At 38.7% G+C, this 23,502-nt stretch overlaps 1 long non-coding RNA gene across 2 annotated transcripts; it reads left to right on the top strand.

The window, feature by feature from the left end:
- The first annotated feature begins 7,957 nt into the window (after window positions 1-7,957).
- Window positions 7,958-10,789, top strand: LOC127344677 (uncharacterized). Of its 2 annotated transcripts, none has more exons than XR_007878131.2 (4): window positions 7,958-8,658; window positions 8,811-8,905; window positions 9,665-9,848; window positions 10,344-10,789. It is a non-coding gene; the product is annotated as an uncharacterized lncRNA (long non-coding RNA). The 2 variants fall into 2 exon arrangements; XR_007878130.2 differs by having other exon boundaries at window positions 8,811-8,909.
- The last annotated feature ends 12,713 nt before the right edge of the window (window positions 10,790-23,502 follow it).

The following is a 23,502-nucleotide window of genomic DNA, read 5'->3' as shown; positions in this document are numbered from 1 at the left end:
GCTCATGGTGGCCGGCGAACTTGGCAACGGCGGCGAGATTCCGGCGACCTACGGGTGCGCGCCGATGTCGGGGCTACTCTACGCGTCACGGGGAGTCTAATGGTACCATCGCCACCAACTAGAGGTTACTGGAGTAGCTCCGGCGAGCTCTACTGCGGCGGCGCGTTTCCGGCGAACTCGGGAAATAGGCTACGGTGGACCAAATCATGCAAATGAATAGTCCAGAGATGCGCAATCGTACCCTGGTGGCGTTGGTGTGGTCGATGGCGTCGATCATGGGTGGAAACGAGCTCAACCTCGCCGATACCGGCGATGAGCTGAGGAAGGAATCCGCCGAATTCGCCCGACTCTGGGCATCACTGGAAGCTATCTTCCTCCCAGAGGGAATAGAAGACGAGGCGCACCTCCAGGACCTCACCGTTGGGCTTGAGACGGCCCCAATCGGCGGCGAGACGAGTTGGCCGGCGTAGCTAGGGTTTCCATCTGGGGAAAAATTGAGCAGGGGAGAGGGAAATAGAGGGCGTCTGCGCGTTTTATAGGTTCTCCATCATATGCTGGCGGTCAACAGCTGCGGCAGCGACGCGGGACATGGCGTGGGCATCGTGGTGTCGCTCTCCAGTGCGTGCGGGCGAGGCAGAGACGAAGAAGACGAAGACGCGCTCGTCCTCTTCGAGTTTATCTGGAGCGAAGGGTTACGGGCCAGTGTTGGGCTATGGTTTGGGGTTGGGCCTTGGGCTGTTCGGTGGGCTGCAGCGTGGGCTGCTCCATGGGCTACACGGCCAGGTGAGCCTGGTAAGTTTTCTCTCTTTTTCTTTTCAGTTTTTATTTTCTGTTTTCAATTCTGTTTTTGAATTCAGTTTTGAATTCAAATCTGTTTGCAGATTTTGGTAAATACTATTAACTTGGCAATTACCTCTTAAGTAATAATTCTACTTGAGACATACTATTTTGATTTTTAATATAATGATAGGTTCAACATACACAATACTTCAAATATGTATGTTAATAATTTTAATCTTCCATTCTCTTTCTTTTAAGATTCCAAATATTTTTATAGTACTTATAACACTTTTAATTGATATGTGATATATTGACTTTGCTTTATCTAGCAAGAATTTATTAATGAATTATGATCTTAAGGCTTAGTTTCTTATTTTGAAATAGGATTTCAAAGGTGTGATTTCATGTGTCCTAAGTTTTATAATTTAAGGAGTTGATCTAATGGCATGATTTCATGTGCCTGAATATTTATAGGGCTTGATTGCTTATTTGATAGTTTGACTACTTGCATAACATTTTATGTGAACACTTATTTATTAAGGTCTTGGGGGGTTTGTCTTAATTCTATTTCAAGTTTAATATTGGTACCATTATTTTAATAACATCTTGAAATACTTAGAGTAGAAACTACTCTCATTATGGTTTGGTTCTAATTATAAAGATAAGTGATTGATAATCACACATGGTTTTAATATAGGGTTTATCATTGGGTGTCTCTTGTGTTTAACCATTGAAGCATAGGATTTGATTTAATGAACAAGTAGGGTTCTAATCATATTCTCCTAGTTGCACATGGTTTGAATCTCAAATATGGCCTATGTTATTATTATGATCACCATAGTGATACACATTCTAGGTTTGAGATATGATTACAGGTTGTAGAATTGAGATGACACCATTTTGTATTTGCTAGGTTTTAGTCTCCCCTTACCAAGGTAATATGATTACTTGCTTAATAGTTTATGTACTCCTTTAGTGAATGAGTACATGGGAATTGGTTTTATCTTCTACCAATAGATTTCTAATATTAGCCTTAATCTATCATTAAGGTAATTAAAGTGGTTATAGTTCTTTTTTATAGTTAACTTTGGTTATAATGATGTATGGTTTCTCACCATGCAAGTATAGAATTTGGCACTAGGTTTTCCTTATGTTCTTAATATCCTCTACCTCAAGTTCTTAGGGTTTATGATCACTACTCAATTTATAATGATCAAGGTTGGGCTTTCTAAGGTATCTCTCATTAAATAGGTTTCTTACTTCCATGATCAAGCATTGTCTTGATCAACTAGGGTATATTACTTCTAATTTACCTTCTTGAATGGGACTATTATGGTTGCCTCTAAAGTTTATATTCCAGGAGAATGCCTGAGATATTATGTTAGGGTTCTACTTAATCAATGATGATATAGTCATTTTGGTTTATGGATAGTTCTCTCCCCTAAATTTAAGTGTTGCCTCAACTACTTGAGTGTAACACCATAGCTTGGGCTCTCTTATAAAGGAATGGTTATTCTAGGTTCTATGGTATGTTCACAAGATCTCATTAGATAGTAAAGGGTTAAGTCTCCACCTAGATGCTTAGTTGAATTAGTTGCTACTTTACTTCATCAATTCATGGATATGATCTTACTCCATTTGGTATTGGCTAGCTCACCACTCCCAAATGAAATGGTTTAACTCCTAATACTTTAGTTCAATGGTTGTCCTTTATTCTTAAATAGGTAAAGCTAAGATTGGTATGATTGGTCTCTCTCTTATTTGGGAAGGTCTTTAATACTAACCTAAGGTTAGGCTCCATAGAGAATGATGTGATCATCAATATTTATGTTTAATATAATTGGGTTCTCTCTCTAGGGATGGTCTGGAATAATATCCTAGTGTTCCTCTTAAAGATGATGATTTGAATACTTGGATGCATATCCAAGGTTTAACTCAAGATTTGTTAATGCTTCTCTAATAATTATAATAGAACTCTCACGTCTCTAGGTTTGATTCTTAACTATTTAGAATAGAGAAGAATATATATTTCTAGAATTGATCTCCTTGTCATGTTTCCAAGAATGAAGTAATTAAAATGAATACCATGAGGTTCATGGTAGGATCTTGGATTAGTTTAATACATGGAAAAGATAAGTGAAGAATAGTTTCTCCATTGTATTGTTACTTGATTTGCAATTGAATTGATGTTTATATGCTATGACAAGGATTACCATATTATAATCTTTCATAAGATCAAGCAATTGATCATTGAGTAAAGTGTTGTTGTGTTGATTATTAGTTCCATTTGATCTAACCCCTTAGATCAAATCATCTCTACCCAAGACAAGGTTTTAACAAAGTCACATTGAGGTTTGTAGCGCTTGACTTGATGAGCTACTTCAATTCCACCAAGGTCAAGTGAAACTTCAGTTACTGTGACTGTTTTACTTTAAAGCGCGAAAATTCCCCAGATTTTCTATGCATGAATGCAATGCACACATCTGTTTCCTCTATTTTTGTAACCCCATTACCTGGGATATTACAGTCTCTACCCCTTAAACTAAACTTCGTCCTCGAAGTTTGATCTCTCTCACGTTTCTGGAGTGTGGATCTGACTTGTACAGACTATATCTTTTCTCGAACTCCGTATTGATCTCACTAGATATAATTGAATATATCCCTTGTCCAGATTCTTCCTGGAATCCATTATGGTTTGTCTCTGAACCATGGTTCTTACTTTGATTCATTGATTTCTTCCAACTCTATAAGCTTGTTTCCTTTCTCATTGAAGATTTAATGATTGAGACTTCTTCTGATGCTGCTAGTCTTAACTGAGGATTAATTTGATTACATACTCCTAATTGGTAAAATAGATCTTTGTTTTTCCCTTACTACCAAAACTGCAGTAATGGTACTAAGTAAGGTACTTAACATGGAAATGGTCGTGATGGTTTATTTCCCTAAGAATGGATTAGACTCATTTAGTCCATCCAATCGTAGATTTATGGTTGATACCCCTGACTATTTTGGGTTATTTAGGTTCCATGAAAGGAATCATTCCAATGGACTTAAGTTTTGGTATAGTCAATCTCCTTTGGTCTTTGGCCTTCTCGGGCTGTATTTTATCTACGGTATTTCCTTCGTCCAACTTCATTATCATTAGCTGCCTTAGGCTTTGGTACTTATGAGTAATTATTACTCACTTGCTCAAGTGATAGTCCACTTCTTGCTTCCTCGAGGTATGCACCTCGGCTTCTAGTCTGACGTCTTTCTGAAAGTAGTGTTCGTTAATCTTATGAAAATAAGATCGAACTTCCTCTCAGATCAGACCTTCTGCTTCGATCTAGCTTAAAGTATGGAGTAATTGTATATCCAACTCAATCTTTACTCTACCCCTTAGAGTTTTCTTATGGTCTTCAACTCCTTTTCTTCCAACCATTGGACTTATGATTAGAATATTGGTCTAGGTTCTAGCTTATGGTTTGTATTCTTCTAAGGTCTCACGAAGAATATCTATGGTGTATCCACTCAATTGTGGACATCCAATGTGAATCCTTCGACTAAATGATTATAGGTCACTGTTATTTGGCTAACAAATTTTTTATTTGTTCACAACTTGTTGGTACAAATAATCCATTGGTGGACTACTTGATACCAATTGTGGCTATTTGTTATCAAAAAATGGATTCTATTGTAGGTTCTGATCAACTGGAGGAGACATCCTCTACTTTATCTCGCAGTATTGATCCTATATCAACTATGGTCTTCTGATACCAACTATGGTCTTCTTATATCTGCTATGGTTTCATAAGTCATCTTCCTTTTTCGAGGGTTTATTGTTGCAAGAAAACCACTAGCTGACACTATGAATATAGTATCCTAAGTGATTTTCCATGCATTCACTCTTCTATATTGACTATGGATCTGCTTGAGCTTTTCCATAATCACCAGATTTCTCACCTTCATGCTTCTTCAGTACTAAAGTACTCCTCTATTGAGGTTAAGCATGAGTTTTATATGACACTTCCTTCAGAGTATTGTGGTTACTTCCCACAACTTTACTTCCTTCTTTTGATGAACCTAGGTCCTGTCTTCAAAATCCTCAGAATTCGTCACTTCCTCACACGAATACCATTACCCTCTAGATCTATAGCATCAAGTAAGAACTTGATATTGCAACATGCATTTGCATATCAAAGTCAAACTTCATGTATGGATCTAGTCAAACAATGAAAATCCAATAAAATCCAAGAAGATTCAGCTTTGTGCATATAATACACACCATCATAAGCCTGAATATACTAGTTGAGTAAGACATCTCTAAACATCAGGCTCTGATGTGTAGTATATAACACCACATAATATAGGTTTATATCGTGATACTTAGCACAAATATATGGAATTCTACTATTTGTCTCAACCTTCACCTTAATTGCACATTTGCAATGAGATATACTTGAAACAAAGTGGTCTAGGATAGTTAAGGTTAACCTAATTTTCTTTGGAAGTACTAACTTAGCTGCCATTTTGTTGAGGACTACTTCACATGATATGTTGGGTTCTAACATCACTATTCTAGTACTATTGGAATATAGCTCCTATACTTCCAAGTTATTTCTATCATAAGACTATGGTCATGATGTGCTTGGCACACTTCCCATTGTTTTGGAACACAATTCTTGCACTATTGTTTAGCACTTGACTTCTTATTGTACTTATCCTAAATATTTATGATGTTCTAGTCCATCACATAATGATTCTCAGGTGAATCATATATGATTACTATCTATACCATATAAGTAGACATATTTGTATTCCTATCACTCTTCCTTATTTCCCATGATTGACTCATCATGGTCTATACTACCTCATATGACTCCTAGTTATTACTTACTATCAATTGTTTCACATGTCTAGATAATTTTACTTACTCATTACTTATCTTGGTCTACATCTTCTATTAGGATATCTTAATTATCTTTATTACTTGATATTACTTCTATTACAGGTCTGAATAACTTTTACTTAACCCTAACATGTGTTGGTATACATCTTCCAATAGGATATCTTCCTTATGGTTGTATCCTCTCTTTGGACTACCATGTATTGTATACCAACTGTGATCTACTCATCTATTGTTCTAAGGACCTAATGATGTGCTATATGTTTGGGATTAGCTAACTTTATTTAGTAAAGATAGGTAAGAAATGTTGACTCAAGTGTGTCAGGATTATTCTCAAGTGAATACCCATCTCAAGTCATAAAAATATTTGGTTTACCTAGGACAACTTCCTATAGCCACTACCAATCCTATAGGTCTCATTTAAAGGGTTTTAATCCTAGGGTCAAAGCATTTGCTCTAATACCAACTGTGGTGACCCGGCATACCACTGCATAGTGTAGTATGCAAGTATGATATAACACCAATGAAACACCGTTCCACTAGTATCATATCGCTCAGAGTGGTACAACAGAAACATATGCGGGTCCAAGGCATGTCTATAGAATTACACACAGACTCTGTTACATAAGATCATCACAGCCTCCTACTTTACAATGAGGTAAATCTGCAAATAAACTCCAGAAGAACGACTCGTAGTCTAATCCTATCACGAACTCTATTTGTAGAGTATTTGACTAGCTATAGAGGCTATGAATAGATTCTAGCTAAGTAGGAGCTAGGTTTAGGAAGCTAGTTCCATTCTATGGCTAAACTAGGTTTTCTCCTTGTTGGATGTGGTATCTGACTCCTCTGACAGGGTCCTATCTCTTGAAGTAGTTGTTGACTCCTCGGCCTTCGAGTTGCCTTTGTAGATCCTCCTTCGATGCTTCCATATCTAAGCGGGGATTTAAGAGTGGGATGAGTACGAGCGTACTCAACAAGTTCATTATAGGAAAGAGGTGTTTAATGCACTAGCTACGGCATTAGACCGAGAAAGTCTAATACCAATGCGAGGTTTTCATAACCATTTCTTCAAAAGGTTGCTTTTATTCGGAAGAACTATGTCCGTCGGCCTTCACCGGTTTACTAGAACTTCATGGAGCTCCTTTCCGGCCGCGTTCGCGATTCCATATCCGGAACAGGGAGTGACAGGTCACGATTCATTACACTCTGCAGGTGTGTTGCTTTACCCATAAGAGATCTTAACCTTGGTGCCAACCGGGTGATCTTCCCGTCCACACTTCCTTTGGTGTGAGGCCCGGTATAAGGTCATAGCCAATCATATTCCTCCGCTACCTCATACACCCACCCTTTGCTGCAAACTCCGACCCTGGGTCCTCGCCGGTGCTCTTATACCAATTAAGGACGGCCCCCGACCACGACAACAGTTCAGGTCTCTACCATGAACTCCTTCGCCGGCAGCTGCAACCCATCATAGACCGCAAAAACCGTGGGGACTTCATCGGGACCCCCACCCTACCACTTGTCCTCTCTTGGATCAAGGGTCTACGGTAAAGCGCATCCGTTGATGTACAAGAGGTGGAAATACAATTGACTATTCCGTCCCACTCCAGATCTTATGGTTAACACGGGTATTACGGCACGAGAATCACTGGACGACATTTGTTGTTTAATCCTAGATGGATATAAACCCTTGCAATGGAACCTCCACCATATCAACACAATCCATGGTTCCATTGCCCACCACATAGTCATATTCATAGTTATGAAAATAGTGGTTTTGGTTTTTATGCAATAGTGATAATCATAGTACTTTGCAAGTAATTTGATAAAGATACTCAAATGACATGAGCAAGTGATGAACTTGCCTTTCTTGACTGCAAGATTATGCAGACAAGGTCTTCGATACACAATAACTCCAAATTCTGAAATAGCATCATCGTCCGGTAAGGACGATGTTTAAAAGATTGGCAAGGATGCAATAATGCATAAGAATGAGATGCAATCGCTCTAAGCGTGACCTAACCCCGATGATTTAGGATCAGTGAGTTGTAATGATTGGTTTAAGGTGTGTTGCACTTTTAGAGTGATTCACATACAAGGTTCTTATTCATGTGTGATTACTTGGTATTATTAACAGGTAGATAATAAAGCATAGTAATCAATTGAGCACACAAAGAATGATAATTGGCATACTGTTAACAAGTAAAGAACAGTGGTCTCTCCTCCTATCGTGGTCTTTCTAGAAGACTCATTTGCCCCTCTCAGCTAATCCAATCGTGTTTCCCCTTCCCCGCACATCTCATCTCTTTACTCTGACCGAGACACAGCGGGCGAACTCCAATGGCGGAGTTTCCCCCTCACTCACCGTAACCGGCACCGGCGGGCACACGGCGCCGCCCTTCCAGCCCTCTCTGCCTCTGGCCGTCATAGTGCCCTTGATTCTCCCTATTTGAGCTTCACATCCCCGTGCTGTGCACACTGCTGGAATCACAGGGGTCGCCGCCTTTCTTTCTCTAGGGAGGTCGCTGTGGGTGCTTCCTTCTATGAGATCCCGGCGTGACGGGTGCCGCCGGTGCCGAAATTGGGAGGAGCACCGGCCGAGGGCCACATCAAGAGCCCCTGTCCGCAATGACACTGCGTGTGACGCAAGGCCGCCGACCCACTGCGCCCACTGCCCTGCTGGCCTCTGGACGGGCCGAACCATTGTTGCGCCCTGCGCGCCGTGCCAGCGGCCGGCCAGCTCGGCACCGTCCTGCTGCGGTGCTGCCGGCCGCCGCCGTCGCATTCCCCGGCCGCCCCGTTGTCCGGCCTGGCACGGATGATTGATGAGCCGCGATGTCTTCTTCCTCCGTTGTGGTACTGCATGCAGATTGGCCTGTAGGGTAGGGTGTTGCACGTCGAGTTCGGCAGTCAGGTTATAGCGGCAGGTTGTTGTCCACTATTGGCTGGAGGATGAGATGTGCTACCTGATCTGGAATAGCACTTCAAAGGTCAGCTGAAGTCTTTGTGCACGTGAAACTTCTTATTGAAACTTTTCGATATAAAGTTATACATATTTTTGCTTGAGTTATCATTATCAGATATTGTACTGTGTTATTTCTGTGAGCTAATTGATTTTATTTTGTCTTAATTTTTACTGTAGGATGGTAGAGACCTTCTGTGAAAATTGGAGAACAAATTTGACTCTCATTGTATTCCCTCGGTATGATAGGATTGTTTTGCTCATCATTTGATTGTGTAGGTATTTGCTCTCTTCTTCCTCATGTTTAGATTGGATATATTTCTCTTCCTTTCAGGTTATCAGCTATGACTTTGCAAAAAGCATGTAGATTTACATACCCCTATCCTCTTTTTTCTTGCTGTGTTGGGCTGTTGGTAGTCCAGATGTCGTACTACTTGTGCTCACACTTCTCCTCCTTCATAAGTGTGCAATGCTTCTCAGGGTAATCACATGTTAAGGTCCAAGCCATGTTAAAAAAAATGTGTAGTGGGCATCATCTGAATTTCTGTGATATCATGACTTTATTATCAAATTTTATTATTCATTAGTTAATTCTTTCAACCGGAATCATACTTTTTCCATTACATTTGGCTCACAATTTTGGATGATCATATTTATCTCACCAATCAGCTAAAGTAGTGTACACCTGGGCAATGAGTACTGTTATATTGCCTCAGTCAAGAGGTGGGCTTTTTTTAAAGGATTTTTAAGGCTAGGGCCCCTGCAATGGTCAGAACTTTCATTGATTACTTTCACAAGGAACTTACATATGTTGATTCCAAAAGGTACAATAAATATGGTGGCGGGCATAGGACAAAAGTGGTTTCAGATTTGTACTGCTAGGCAATATATTCGATCTCGCGTTTTTTGCTAATGCATCAGCTTAACCATTTATCTGCCACTGTACATGCTTGAACGTGAAATTTCTGCCTCTCCAATTTTCTTTGATAAGTAATAGAATCGGCCTGATCTGTCCCTCTACATGTGCATTGCAGTGTTCTGAGAGTTGAGAGCTTGGATGATATGATATGCATTGTCAGGTATGAACATATAGTCTAATTGCTGATGCATGGTTATAAAACTGAAGAACCAAAAAAGGGGACTGCAGGCTTCAACATCAGTGAAAAATAATATTGTGGGAGCCTCCACTATTGATTTGCAGGAGTTTAATGTAGTCAGGTACACTCTACGTCATGCATTATTTGTTTTTGCTACGTGATTCTTGGTTTGAATTTGAGAAATGCGTTTTTTTTGCTCAATGTGTTTTTTCTGAGTTGACAAATCAATACGAAAATCTTCCACTCTGAATGTTGTATGTTTGATAAACAGCCTATAGTCTTCTAAGATGACACTTAAATCATATAAAATGCAAGTGATGTAGAGCATATCGATGGAAATGCATCAACATTGAACATACTCCTCTCATTTTAACTACACAAAAATATTAGGCAAAAAAGTTGAACTTTGTAGTTTTTTACTGAACTCTGATTATTTCGGATGGCTTGGTTTCTTTCCTACCCTACGCATGTGTATCTAGGTGAGAAAAAGGTCTTTATTTGAGTCTCGGTTTAGGTGAATAATGTTCACTGTGCCACTAAGTAACTTTGTTTACTATAATTGGTACTGCAAGATATATCCTTAGACGAATGATGCATAATATTTGCTGCTCATCAGAAATTGGGTTCCTCATCCCCTAGCAAGCTTATGGACCGAGCACGCATTTGGGTGTCATGGTGAAATAATTTTTGAGGCTTCGGCTGAATTCCTGATGGCACTTTCTACATACAAGGAAACAAGCTCTACAATCGATGACAACGCGAGGAAGAACTTAGGGCCAACAGCCCTACCGGCCACAAATAAGCATAACTTTGTATCAATTATGTGGTTTCAAAACTGTCCGAATATACCCATTCATTATTTGCAGTCAAACTCAGGAGAAGAAAAAACATCATCTAAGTAGGTGCTCCAAGCTAAATAGTTCGTTGTCCTTGGTTAGGTATGGATTTCAAAAAGATGGGAAAAATACCAAGAATTATACCAGGACAAAATATTGACTAAACACTTATGTTTGCAGCAAGTTCAAAAATTTGAGCTATGGTGACTGAGTTTGATCAGGAGTATGTGTTCTGTCCATAACTGTCGTAACAACATCAATGTCAAATATTACCACCTATCTACCGCTACTATGGCAATCAGTATATTAGCATCGTATCTACTGCTACAGCAGTTAGTTCTAGCAGTTCCAGGGAAAAATATCTAGACACGAAGAAGCAGCATCGAATTACTGTAATATAGGTACCTCTGTTAGTTTACCTACCATGTCTACGGGAATTATTCAGTAAGTGGCACTACTGTACTGCTCACACCTCACGAGCCTGTGCATTCCGCCATATAAGCAACCAACATGTCTGACTTTAACAAAGACACGAGGTATATATTACAAGCAAATTGTCCGCCTCTTTGTCAGCACAGAACAACAGTTTCTTATGGTACGGTACATCTTCAGCACACACATCATATCGACTTTAACTCTGACAGTAATCCCCACCGTCAGAGAGTCCGGATACGTTAGCTTCCCTGAATTCTGAACATAAACATCTGAGAGTGGAGACTGCAGCCCGGTGTCTCTATAGCAAGCATTTCCATCTATATTACCATTCATACAGCACCAGCCTAGCATTAGCATGTTAAATATGAATTGAAGAAGAACGTCAGCAAGCAGCATTAGCATGTTAAATATGAATTGAAGAAGAACGTCTGAATTCATTCTTTGATATAAGACACTGAAAATGATATCTCTAAGAGTGTAGTTTGATATAAATGGCACCTTCCATTTATTCTTGGCTTTGCAATCATCCTACGGGCGCGGCGTGTCGCCGCGCCACAGCTTTCTAGTATACTTCAAAAGAATAACTTTTGAAGAACATGTCTTTAATAAAGAACAAGTATGATAATTAGGTTGGTGGGTTCTATGGTTAACTATGGTTCCAATTGGCTTTGGAGTAGATATTAGATGGATCCTAACAAGGTTGGATTTATCAATACCAGGTGGAGTTATGCCTAGGCATCTTAAGCAATTAATTACACATGGGTGCTATCAAGATTGGTTTATCTTGCTAGTGATAGCTGGCTATTGTCTATAGGTCCTATTAGGCAGGGTTGATGATAATTCTCTGTTTACTTCAAAAGAATAACTTTTGAAGAACATACTTCTTAAGTAATAAGAAGTATCCCAATTAGGTTTAAGGTTGTCTAGGGTTTGCTATTGGATTTACTAAGTAAGAAATAGTTGATTCCTAAGTAGGATGATTATTGATTATCTTACACAAATAGGGTTTAGTGGAGTATGGTTAGGTAATGCAAGGTAATAAGCCTGGTTGCTATTTAGGTTCATCACAATGGTGTGATTCTAAGCATGGATAGGTAAGGTTAATGTCTCTGAGGTTTGGAGCTAGGGTTTACATCTGGTCAACCCCATTTGATCATCTAGGTCTGATGAAGATGAGCACATGGGATACCCACCTATTAGTGATAGGTCTTCTATATTTTATGTGGACATGACGAGTATTTAGTTGCTACTATGGTTCTATGACTACTATTCAAGTAACATGATCACATGTTAACTTGGGGTGCAGGTTTGGAAACCATTTAAGGTTCATATGAAGTAATGGAGATGGGTTCTGAATGGCATTAGGGTTTTAAGATCCCACATGAAATTATGAACTACTATTTAAGGTATAATGGAACTAGGGTTTTCTAATTACCATCTAGTTCTAAGATTAATAACTTCATTTTAAAGTTGAAGTTATTAATAATTTGGGAATAAAAATAATATTGAATTTGGCATTTTATTATTTTTAAACAATTAATAATTAAGGTAATTATTAATTGGGGTTTAAATCCTCTTATTAAGGATTTAATAAGTTAAAAGTAAAGGAAAATTAGTTTTAATATTTTCCTGATTTACTTACTGGTTTTTATTAAATTTAGAAGTTTTTCTAATTATTGAAGTTTAATTGAATTTAGAATTAATAAATAAGGCTTAATTAACAAGTCTTAAATGATTGAATTTTTATTAAAAATAAAAATTTCATTTTATATTTTTATTGGATAGAGTTTAGTTTTCTAAGAATTTTGATATATTATTTTCATTTTTCTGAGTTAATATGGATTTTATATAATTTTGCAAAGTTGCAGTAATTTTTGAATTGAAATTTAAAAGGAAATAACTAAACACACCCGGCTAATGTACCCACAGAGGCACTGACCAGTGGGCCAGAGGTCCACGTGGACTGCCACGTGAGCGTGGACTGTTCAAAATCGAGACCAAGTCCAGGAGCTCACGGTGGCCGGCGAACTTGGCAACGGCGGCGAGATTCCGGCGACCTACGGGTGCGCGCCGATGTCGGGGCTACTCTACGCGTCACGGGGAGTCTAATGGTACCATCGCCACCAACTAGAGGTTACTGGAGTAGCTCCGGCGAGCTCTACTGCGGCGGCGCGTTTCCGGCGAACTCGGGAAATAGGCTACGGTGGACCAAATCATGCAAATGAATAGTCCAGAGATGCGCAATCGTACCCTGGTGGCGTTGGTGTGGTCGATGGCGTCGATCATGGGTGGAAACGAGCTCAACCTCGCCGATACCGGCGATGAGCTGAGGAAGGAATCCGCCGAATTCGCCCGACTCTGGGCATCACTGGAAGCTATCTTCCTCCCAGAGGGAATAGAAGACGAGGCGCACCTCCAGGACCTCACCGTTGGGCTTGAGACGGCCCCAATCGGCGGCGAGACGAGTTGGCCGGCGTAGCTAGGGTTTCCATCTGGGGAAAAATTGAGCAGGGGAGAGGGAAATAGAGGGCGTCGGCGCGTTTTATAGGTTCTCCGTCGTATGCTGGCGGTCAACAGCTGCGGCAGCGACGCGGGACGTGGCGTGGGCGTCGCGGTGTCGCTCTCCAGTGCGTGCGGGCGAGGCAGAGACGAAGAAGACGAAGATGCGCTCGTCCTCTTCGAGTTTATCTGGAGCGAAGGGTTACGGGCCAGTGTTGGGCTATGGTTTGGGGTTGGGCCTTGGGGTACATTCGGTGGGGAGCTGCGGCGTGGGCTGCTCCATGGGCTACACGGCCGGGTGAGCACTGGTAAGTTTTCTCTCTTTTTCTTTTCAGTTTTTATTTTCTGTTTTCAATTCTGTTTTTGAATTCAGTTTTGAATTCAAATCTGTTTGCAGATTTTGGTAAATACTATTAACTTGGCAATTACCTCTTAAGTAATAATTCTACTTGAGACATACTATTTTGATTTTTAATATAATGATAGGTTCAACATACACAATACTTCAAATATGTATGTTAATAATTTTAATCTTCCATTCTCTTTCTTTTAAGATTCCAAATATTTTTATAGTACTTATAACACTTTTAATTGATATGTGATATATTGACTTTGCTTTATCTAGCAAGAATTTATTAATGAATTATGATCTTAAGGCTTAGTTTCTTATTTTGAAATAGGATTTCAAAGGTGTGATTTCATGTGTCCTAAGTTTTATAATTTAAGGAGTTGATCTAATGGCATGATTTCATGTGCCTGAATATTTATAGGGCTTGATTGCTTATTTGATAGTTTGACTACTTGCATAACATTTTATGTGAACACTTATTTATTAAGGTCTTGGGGGGTTTGTCTTAATTCTATTTCAAGTTTAATATTGGTACCATTATTTTAATAACATCTTGAAATACTTAGAGTAGAAACTACTCTCATTATGGTTTGGTTCTAATTATAAAGATAAGTGATTGATAATCACACATGGTTTTAATATAGGGTTTATCATTGGGTGTCTCTTGTGTTTAACCATTGAAGCATAGGATTTGATTTAATGAACAAGTAGGGTTCTAATCATATTCTCCTAGTTGCACATGGTTTGAATCTCAAATATGGCCTATGTTATTATTATGATCACCATAGTGATACACATTCTAGGTTTGAGATATGATTACAGGTTGTAGAATTGAGATGACACCATTTTGTATTTGCTAGGTTTTAGTCTCCCCTTACCAAGGTAATATGATTACTTGCTTAATAGTTTATGTACTCCTTTAGTGAATGAGTACATGGGAATTGGTTTTATCTTCTACCAATAGATTTCTAATATTAGCCTTAATCTATCATTAAGGTAATTAAAGTGGTTATAGTTCTTTTTATAGTTAACTTTGGTTATAATGATGTATGGTTTCTCACCATGCAAGTATAGAATTTGGCACTAGGTTTTCCTTATGTTCTTAATATCCTCTACCTCAAGTTCTTAGGGTTTATGATCACTACTCAATTTATAATGATCAAGGTTGGGCTTTCTAAGGTATCTCTCATTAAATAGGTTTCTTACTTCCATGATCAAGCATTGTCTTGATCAACTAGGGTATATTACTTCTAATTTACCTTCTTGAATGGGACTATTATGGTTGCCTCTAAAGTTTATATTCCAGGAGAATGCCTGAGATATTATGTTAGGGTTCTACTTAATCAATGATGATATATTCATTTTGGTTTATGGATAGTTCTCTCCCCTAAATTTAAGTGTTGCCTCAACTACTTGAGTGTAACACCATAGCTTGGGCTCTCTTATAAAGGAATGGTTATTCTAGGTTCTATGGTATGTTCACAAGATCTCATTAGATAGTAAAGGGTTAAGTCTCCACCTAGATGCTTAGTTGAATTAGTTGCTACTTTACTTCATCAATTCATGGATATGATCTTACTCCATTTGGTATTGGCTAGCTCACCACTCCCAAATGAAATGGTTTAACTCCTAATACTTTAGTTCAATGGTTGTCCTTTATTCTTAAATAGGTAAAGCTAAGATTGGTATGATTGGTCTCTCTCTTATTTGGGAAGGTCTTTAATACTAACCTAAGGTTAGGCTCCATAGAGAATGATGTGATCATCAATATTTATGTTTAATATAATTGGGTTCTCTCTCTAGGGATGGTCTGGAATAATATCCTAGTGTTCCTCTTAAAGATGATGATTTGAATACTTGGATGCATATCCAAGGTTTAACTCAAGATTTGTTAATGCTTCTCTAATAATTATAATAGAACTCTCACCTCTCTAGGTTTGATTCTTAACTATTTGGAATAGAGAAGAATATATATTTCTAGAATTGATCTCCTTGTCATGTTTCCAAGAATGAAGTAATTAAAATGAATACCATGAGGTTCATGGTAGGATCTTGGATTAGTTTAATACATGGAAAAGATAAGTGAAGAATAGTTTCTCCATTGTATTGTTACTTGATTTGCAATTGAATTGATGTTTATATGCTATGACAAGGATTACCATATTATAATCTTTCATAAGATCAAGCAATTGATCATTGAGTAAAGTGTTGTTGTGTTGATTATTAGTTCCATTTGATCTAACCCCTTAGATCAAATCATCTCTACCCAAGACAAGGTTTTAACAAAGTCACATTGAGGTTTGTAGCGCTTGACTTGATGAGCTACTTCAATTCCACCAAGGTCAAGTGAAACTTCGATTCTTTGTGACTGTTTTACTTTAAAGCGCGAAAATTCCCCAGATTTTCTATGCATGAATGCAATGCACACATCTGTTTCCTCTATTTTTGTAACCCCATTACCTGGGATATTACAGTCTCTACCCCTTAAACTAAACTTCGTCCTCGAAGTTTGATCTCTCTCACGTTTCTGGAGTGTGGATCTGACTTGTACAGACTATATCTTTTCTCGAACTCCGTATTGATCTCACTAGATATAATTGAATATATCCCTTGTCCAGATTCTTCCTGGAATCCATTATGGTTTGTCTCTGAACCATGGTTCTTACTTTGATTCATTGATTTCTTCCAACTATATAAGCTTGTTTCCTTTCTCATTGAAGATTTAATGATTGAGACTTCTTCTGATGCTGCTAGTCTTAACTGAGGATTAATTTGATTACATACTCCTAATTGGTAAAATAGATCTTTGTTTTTCCCTTACTACCAAAAGCTATGAGTAATGGTACTAAGTAAGGTACTTAACATGGAAATGGTCGTGATGGTTTATTTCCCTAAGAATGGATTAGACTCATTTAGTCCATCCAATCGTAGATTTATGGTTGATACCCCTGACTATTTTGGGTTATTTAGGTTCCATGAAAGGAATCATTCCAATGGACTTAAGTTTTGGTATAGTCAATCTCCTTTGGTCTTTGGCCTTCTCGGGCTGTATTTTATCTACGGTATTTCCTTCGTCCAACTTCATTATCATTAGCTGCCTTAGGCTTTGGTACTTATGAGTAATTATTACTCACTTGCTCAAGTGATAGTCCACTTCTTGCTTCCTCGAGGTATGCACCTCGGCTTCTAGTCTGACGTCTTTCTGAAAGTAGTGTTCGTTAATCTTATGAAAATAAGATCGAACTTCCTCTCAGATCAGACCTTCTGCTTCGATCTAGCTTAAAGTATGGAGTAATTGTATATCCAACTCAATCTTTACTCTACCCCTTAGAGTTTTCTTATGGTCTTCAACTCCTTTTCTTCCAACCATTGGACTTATGATTAGAATATTGGTCTAGGTTCTAGCTTATGGTTTGTATTCTTCTAAGGTCTCACGAAGAATATCTATGGTGTATCCACTCAATTGTGGACATCCAATGTGAATCCTTCGACTAAATGATTATAGGTCATCATTATTTGGCTAACAAATTTTTTATTTGTTCACAACTTGTTGGTACAAATAATCCATTGGTGGACTACTTGATACCAATTGTGGCTATTTGTTATCAAAAAATGGATTCTATTGTAGGTTCTGATCAACTGGAGGAGACATCCTCTACTTTATCTCGCAGTATTGATCCTATATCAACTATGGTCTTCTGATACCAACTATGGTCTTCTTATATCTGCTATGGTTTCATAAGTCATCTTCCTTTTTCGAGGGTTTATTGTTGCAAGAAAACCACTAGCTGACACTATGAATATAGTATCCTAAGTGATTTTCCATGCATTCACTCTTCTATATTGACTATGGATCTGCTTGAGCTTTTCCATAATCACCAGATTTCTCACCTTCATGCTTCTTCAGTACTAAAGTACTCCTCTATTGAGGTTAAGCATGAGTTTTATATGACACTTCCTTCAGAGTATTGTGGTTACTTCCCACAACTTTACTTCCTTCTTTTGATGAACCTAGGTCCTGTCTTCAAAATCCTCAGAATTCGTCACTTCCTCACACGAATACCATTACCCTCTAGATCTATAGCATCAAGTAAGAACTTGATATTTCAACATGCATTTGCATATCAAAGTCAAACTTCATGTATGGATCTAGTCAAACAATGAAAATCCAATAAAATCCAAGAAGATTCAGCTTTGTGCATATAATACACACCATCATAAGCCTGAATATACTAGTTGAGTAAGACATCTCTAAACATCAGGCTCTGATGTGTAGTATATAACACCACATAATATAGGTTTATATCGTGATACTTAGCACAAATATATGGAATTCTACTATTTGTCTCAACCTTCACCTTAATTGCACATTTGCAATGAGATATACTTGAAACAAAGTGGTCTAGGATAGTTAAGGTTAACCTAATTTTCTTTGGAAGTACTAACTTAGCTGCCATTTTGTTGAGGACTACTTCACATGATATGTTGGGTTCTAACATCACTATTCTAGTACTATTGGAATATAGCTCCTATACTTCCAAGTTATTTCTATCATAAGACTATGGTCATGATGTGCTTGGCACACTTCCCATTGTTTTGGAACACAATTCTTGCACTATTGTTTAGCACTTGACTTCTTATTGTACTTATCCTAAATATTTATGATGTTCTAGTCCATCACATAATGATTCTCAGGTGAATCATATATGATTACTATCTATACCATATAAGTAGACATATTTGTATTCCTATCACTCTTCCTTATTTCCCATGATTGACTCATCATGGTCTATACTACCTCATATGACTCCTAGTTATTATTTACTATCAATTGTTTCACATGTCTAGATAATTTTACTTACTCATTACTTATCTTGGTCTACATCTTCTATTAGGATATCTTAATTATCTTTATTACTTGATATTACTTCTATTACAGGTCTGAATAACTTTTACTTAACCCTAACATGTGTTGGTATACATCTTCCAATAGGATATCTTCCTTATGGTTGTATCCTCTCTTTGGACTACCATGTATTGTATACCAACTGTGATCTACTCATCTATTGTTCTAAGGACCTAATGATGTGCTATATGTTTGGGATTAGCTAACTTTATTTAGTAAAGATAGGTAAGAAATGTTGACTCAAGTGTGTCAGGATTATTCTCAAGTGAATACCCATCTCAAGTCATAAAAATATTTGGTTTACCTAGGACAACTTCCTATAGCCACTACCAATCCTATAGGTCTCATTTAAAGGGTTTTAATCCTAGGGTCAAAGCATTTGCTCTGATACCAACTGTGGTGACCCGGCATACCACTGCATGGTGTAGTATGCAAGTCTGATATAACACCAATGAAACACCATTCCACTAGTATCATATCGCTCAGAGTGGTACAACAGAAACATATGCGGGTCCAAGGCATGTCTATAGAATTACACACATGCTCTGTTACATAAGATCATCACAGCCTCCTACTTTACAATGAGGTAAATCTGCAAATAAACTCCAGAAGAACGACTCGTAGTCTAATCCTATCACGAACTCTATTTGTAGAGTATTTGACTAGCTATAGAGGCTATGAATAGATTCTAGCTAAGTAGGAGCTAGGTTTAGGAAGCTAGTTCCATTCTATGGCTAAACTAGGTTTTCTCCTTGTTGGATGTGGTATCTGACTCCTCTGACAGGGTCCTGTCTCTTGAAGTAGTTGTTGACTCCTCGGCCTTCGAGTTGCACTGTAGATCCTCCTTCGATGCTTCCATATCTAAGCAGGGGATTTAAGAGTGGGATGAGTACGAGCGTACTCAACAAGTTCATTATAGGAAAGAGGTGTTTAATGCACTAGCTACAGCATTAGACCAGAAAGTCTAATACCAATGCAGGTTTTCATAACCATTTCTTCAAAAGGTTGCTTTTATTCAGAAGAACTATGTCCGTCAGCCTTCACCGGTTTACTAGAACTTCATGGAGCTCCTTTCCGGCCGCGTTCGCAGTTCCATATCCCGGAACAGGGAGTGACAGGTCACGATTCATTACACTCTGCAGGTGTGTTGCTTTACCCATAAGAGATCTTAACCTTGGTGCCAACCGGGTGATCTTCCCGTCCACACTTCCTTTGGTGTGAGGCCCGGTATAAGGTCATAGCCAATCATATTCCTCCGCTACCTCATACACCCACCCTTTGCTGCAAACTCCGACCCTGGGTCCTCGCCGGTGCTCTTATACCAATTAAGGACGGCCCCCGACCACGACAACAGTTCAGGTCTCTACCATGAACTCCTTCGCCGGCAGCTGCAACCCATCATAAACCGCAAAAACCGTGGGGACTTCATCGGGACCCCCACCCTACCACTTGTCCTCTCTTGGATCAAGGGTCTACGGTAAAGCGCATCCGTTGATGTACAAGAGGTGGAAATACAATTGACTATTCCGTCCCACTCCAGATCTTATGGTTAACACGGGTATTACGGCACGAGAATCACTGGACGACATTTGTTGTTTAATCCTAGATGGATATAAACCCTTGCAATGGAACCTCCACCATATCAACACAATCCATGGTTCCATTGCCCACCACATAGTCATATTCATAGTTATGAAAATAGTGGTTTTGGTTTTTATGCAATAGTGATAATCATAGTACTTTGCAAGTAATTTGATAAAGATACTCAAATGACATGAGCAAGTGATGAACTTGCCTTTCTTGACTGCAAGATTATGCAGACAAGGTCTTCGATACGCAATAACTCCAAATTATGAAATAGCATCATCGTCCGGTAAGGACGATGTTTAAAAGATTGGCAAGGATGCAATAATGCATAAGAATGAGATGCAATTGCTCTAAGCGTGACCTAACCCCGATGATTTAGGATCAGTGAGTTGTAATGATTGGTTTAAGGTGTGTTGCACTTTTAGAGTGATTCACATACAAGGTTCTTATTCATGTGTGATTACTTGGTATTATTAACAGGTAGATAATAAAGCATAGTAATCAATTGAGCACACAAATAATGATAATTGGCATACTGTTAACAAGTAAAGAACAGTGGTTAGTTTGAACACTATATTGCATGGTTAATGATTAATTATCATATACTTCAAAAGAATAACTTTTGAAGAACATGTCCTTAATAAAGAACAAGTATGATAATTAGGTTGGTGGGTTCTATGGTTAACTATGGTTCCAATTGGCTCTGGAGTAGATATTAGATGGATCCTAACAAGGTTGGATTTATCAATACCAGGTGGAGTTATGCCTAGGCATCTTAAGCAATTAATTACACATGGGTGCTATCAAGATTGGTTTATCTTGCTAGTGATAGCTGGCTATTGTCTATAGGTCCTATTAGGCAGGGTTGATGATAATTCTCTGTTTACTTCAAAAGAATAACTTTTGAAGAACATACTTCTTAAGTAATAAGAAGTATCCCAATTAGGTTTAAGGTTGTCTAGGGTTTGCTATTGGATTTGCTAAGTAAGAAATAGTTGATTCCTAAGTAGGATGATTATTGATTATCTTACACTAATAGGGTTTAGTGGAGTATGGTAAGGTAATGCAAGGTAATAAGCCTGGTTGCTATTTAGGTTCATCACAATGGTGTGATTCTAAGCATGGATAGGTAAGGTTAATGTCTCTGAGGTTTGGAGCTAGGGTTTACATCTGGTCAACCCCATTTGATCATCTAGGTCTGATGAAGATGAGCACATGGGATACCCACCTATTAGTGATAGGTCTTCTATATTTTATGTGGACATGATGAGTATTTAGTTGCTACTATGGTTCTATGACTACTATTCAAGTAACATGATCACATGTTAACTTGGGGTGCAGGTTTGGAAACCATTTAAGGTTCATATGAAGTAATGGAGATGGGTTCTGAATGGCATTAGGGTTTTAAGATCCCACATGAAATTATGAACTACTATTTAAGGTATAATGGAACTAGGGTTTTCTAATTACCATCTAGTTCTAAGATTAATAACTTCATTTTAAAGTTGAAGTTATTAATAATTTGGGAATAAAAATAATATTGAATTTGGCATTTTATTATTTTTAAACAATTAATAATTAAGGTAATTATTAATTGGGGTTTAAATCCTCTTATTAAGGATTTAATAAGTTAAAAGTAAAGGAAAATTAGTTTTAATATTTTCCTGATTTACTTACTGGTTTTTATTAAATTTAGAAGTTTTTCTAATTATTGAAGTTTAATTGAATTTAGAATTAATAAATAAGGCTTAATTAACAAGTCTTAAATGATTGAATTTTTATTAAAAATAAAAATTTCATTTTATATTTTTATTGGATAGAGTTTAGTTTTCTAAGAATTTTGATATATTATTTTCATTTTTTCTGAGTTAATATGGATTTTATATAATTTTGCAAAGTTGCAGTAATTTTTGAATTGAAATTTAAAAGGAAATAACTAAACACACCCGGCTAATGTACCCACAGAGGCACTGACCAGTGGGCCAGAGGTCCACGTGGACTGCCACGTGAGCGTGGACTGTTCAAAATCGAGACCAAGTCCAGGAGCTCACGGTGGCCGGCGAACTTGGCAACGGCGGCGAGATTCCGGCGACCTACGGGTGCGCGCCGATGTCGGGGCTACTCTACGCATCACGGGGAGTCTAATGGTACCATCGCCACCAACTAGAGGTTACTGGAGTAGCTCCGGCGAGCTCTACTGCGGCGGCGCGTTTCCGGCGAACTCGGGAAATAGGCTACGGTGGACCAAATCATGCAAATGAATAGTCCAGAGATGCGCAATCGTACCCTGGTGGCGTTGGTGTGGTCGATGGCGTCGATCATGGGTGGAAACGAGCTCAACCTCGCCGATACCGGCGATGAGCTGAGGAAGGAATCCGCCGGGTCGCCGACTACGGGCATCACTGGAAGCTATCTTCCTCCCAGAGGGAATAGAAGACGAGGCGCACCTCCAGGACCTCACCGTTGGGCTTGAGACGGCCCCAATCGGCGGCGAGACGAGTTGGCCGGCGTAGCTAGGGTTTCCATCTGGGGAAAAATTGAGCAGGGGAGAGGGAAATCGAGGGCGTCGGCGCGTTTTATAGGTTCTCCGTCGTATGCTGGCGGTCAACAGCTGCGGCAGCGACGCGGGACGTGGCGTGGGCGTCGTGGTGTCGCTCTCCAGTGCGTGCGGGCGAGGCAGAGACGAAGAAGACGAAGACGCGCTCGTCCTCTTCGAGTTTATCTGGAGCGAAGGGTTACGGGCCAGTGTTGGGCTATGGTTTGGGGTTGGGCCTTGGGCTGTTCGGTGGGCTGCAGCGTGGGCTGCTCCATGGGCTACACGGCCAGGTGAGCCTGGTAAGTTTTCTCTCTTTTTCTTTTCAGTTTTTATTTTCTGTTTTCAATTCTGTTTTTGAATTCAGTTTTGAATTCAAATCTGTTTGCAGATTTTGGTAAATACTATTAACTTGGCAATTACCTCTTAAGTAATAATTCTACTTGAGACATACTATTTTGATTTTTAATACAATGATAGGTTCAACATACACAATACTTCAAATATGTATGTTAATAATTTTAATCTTCCATTCTCTTTCTTTTAAGATTCCAAATATTTTTATAGTACTTATAACACTTTTAATTGATATGTGATATATTGACTTTGCTTTATCTAGCAAGAATTTAT

This window comes from Lolium perenne, chromosome 3 (assembly GCF_019359855.2).
Source record: "Lolium perenne isolate Kyuss_39 chromosome 3, Kyuss_2.0, whole genome shotgun sequence".
In the NCBI taxonomy this organism is placed as follows: domain Eukaryota; kingdom Viridiplantae; phylum Streptophyta; class Magnoliopsida; order Poales; family Poaceae; genus Lolium; species Lolium perenne.
Note: the sequence above shows the minus strand (reverse complement) of the source record. Positions and strands in the feature narration are given on the sequence as shown.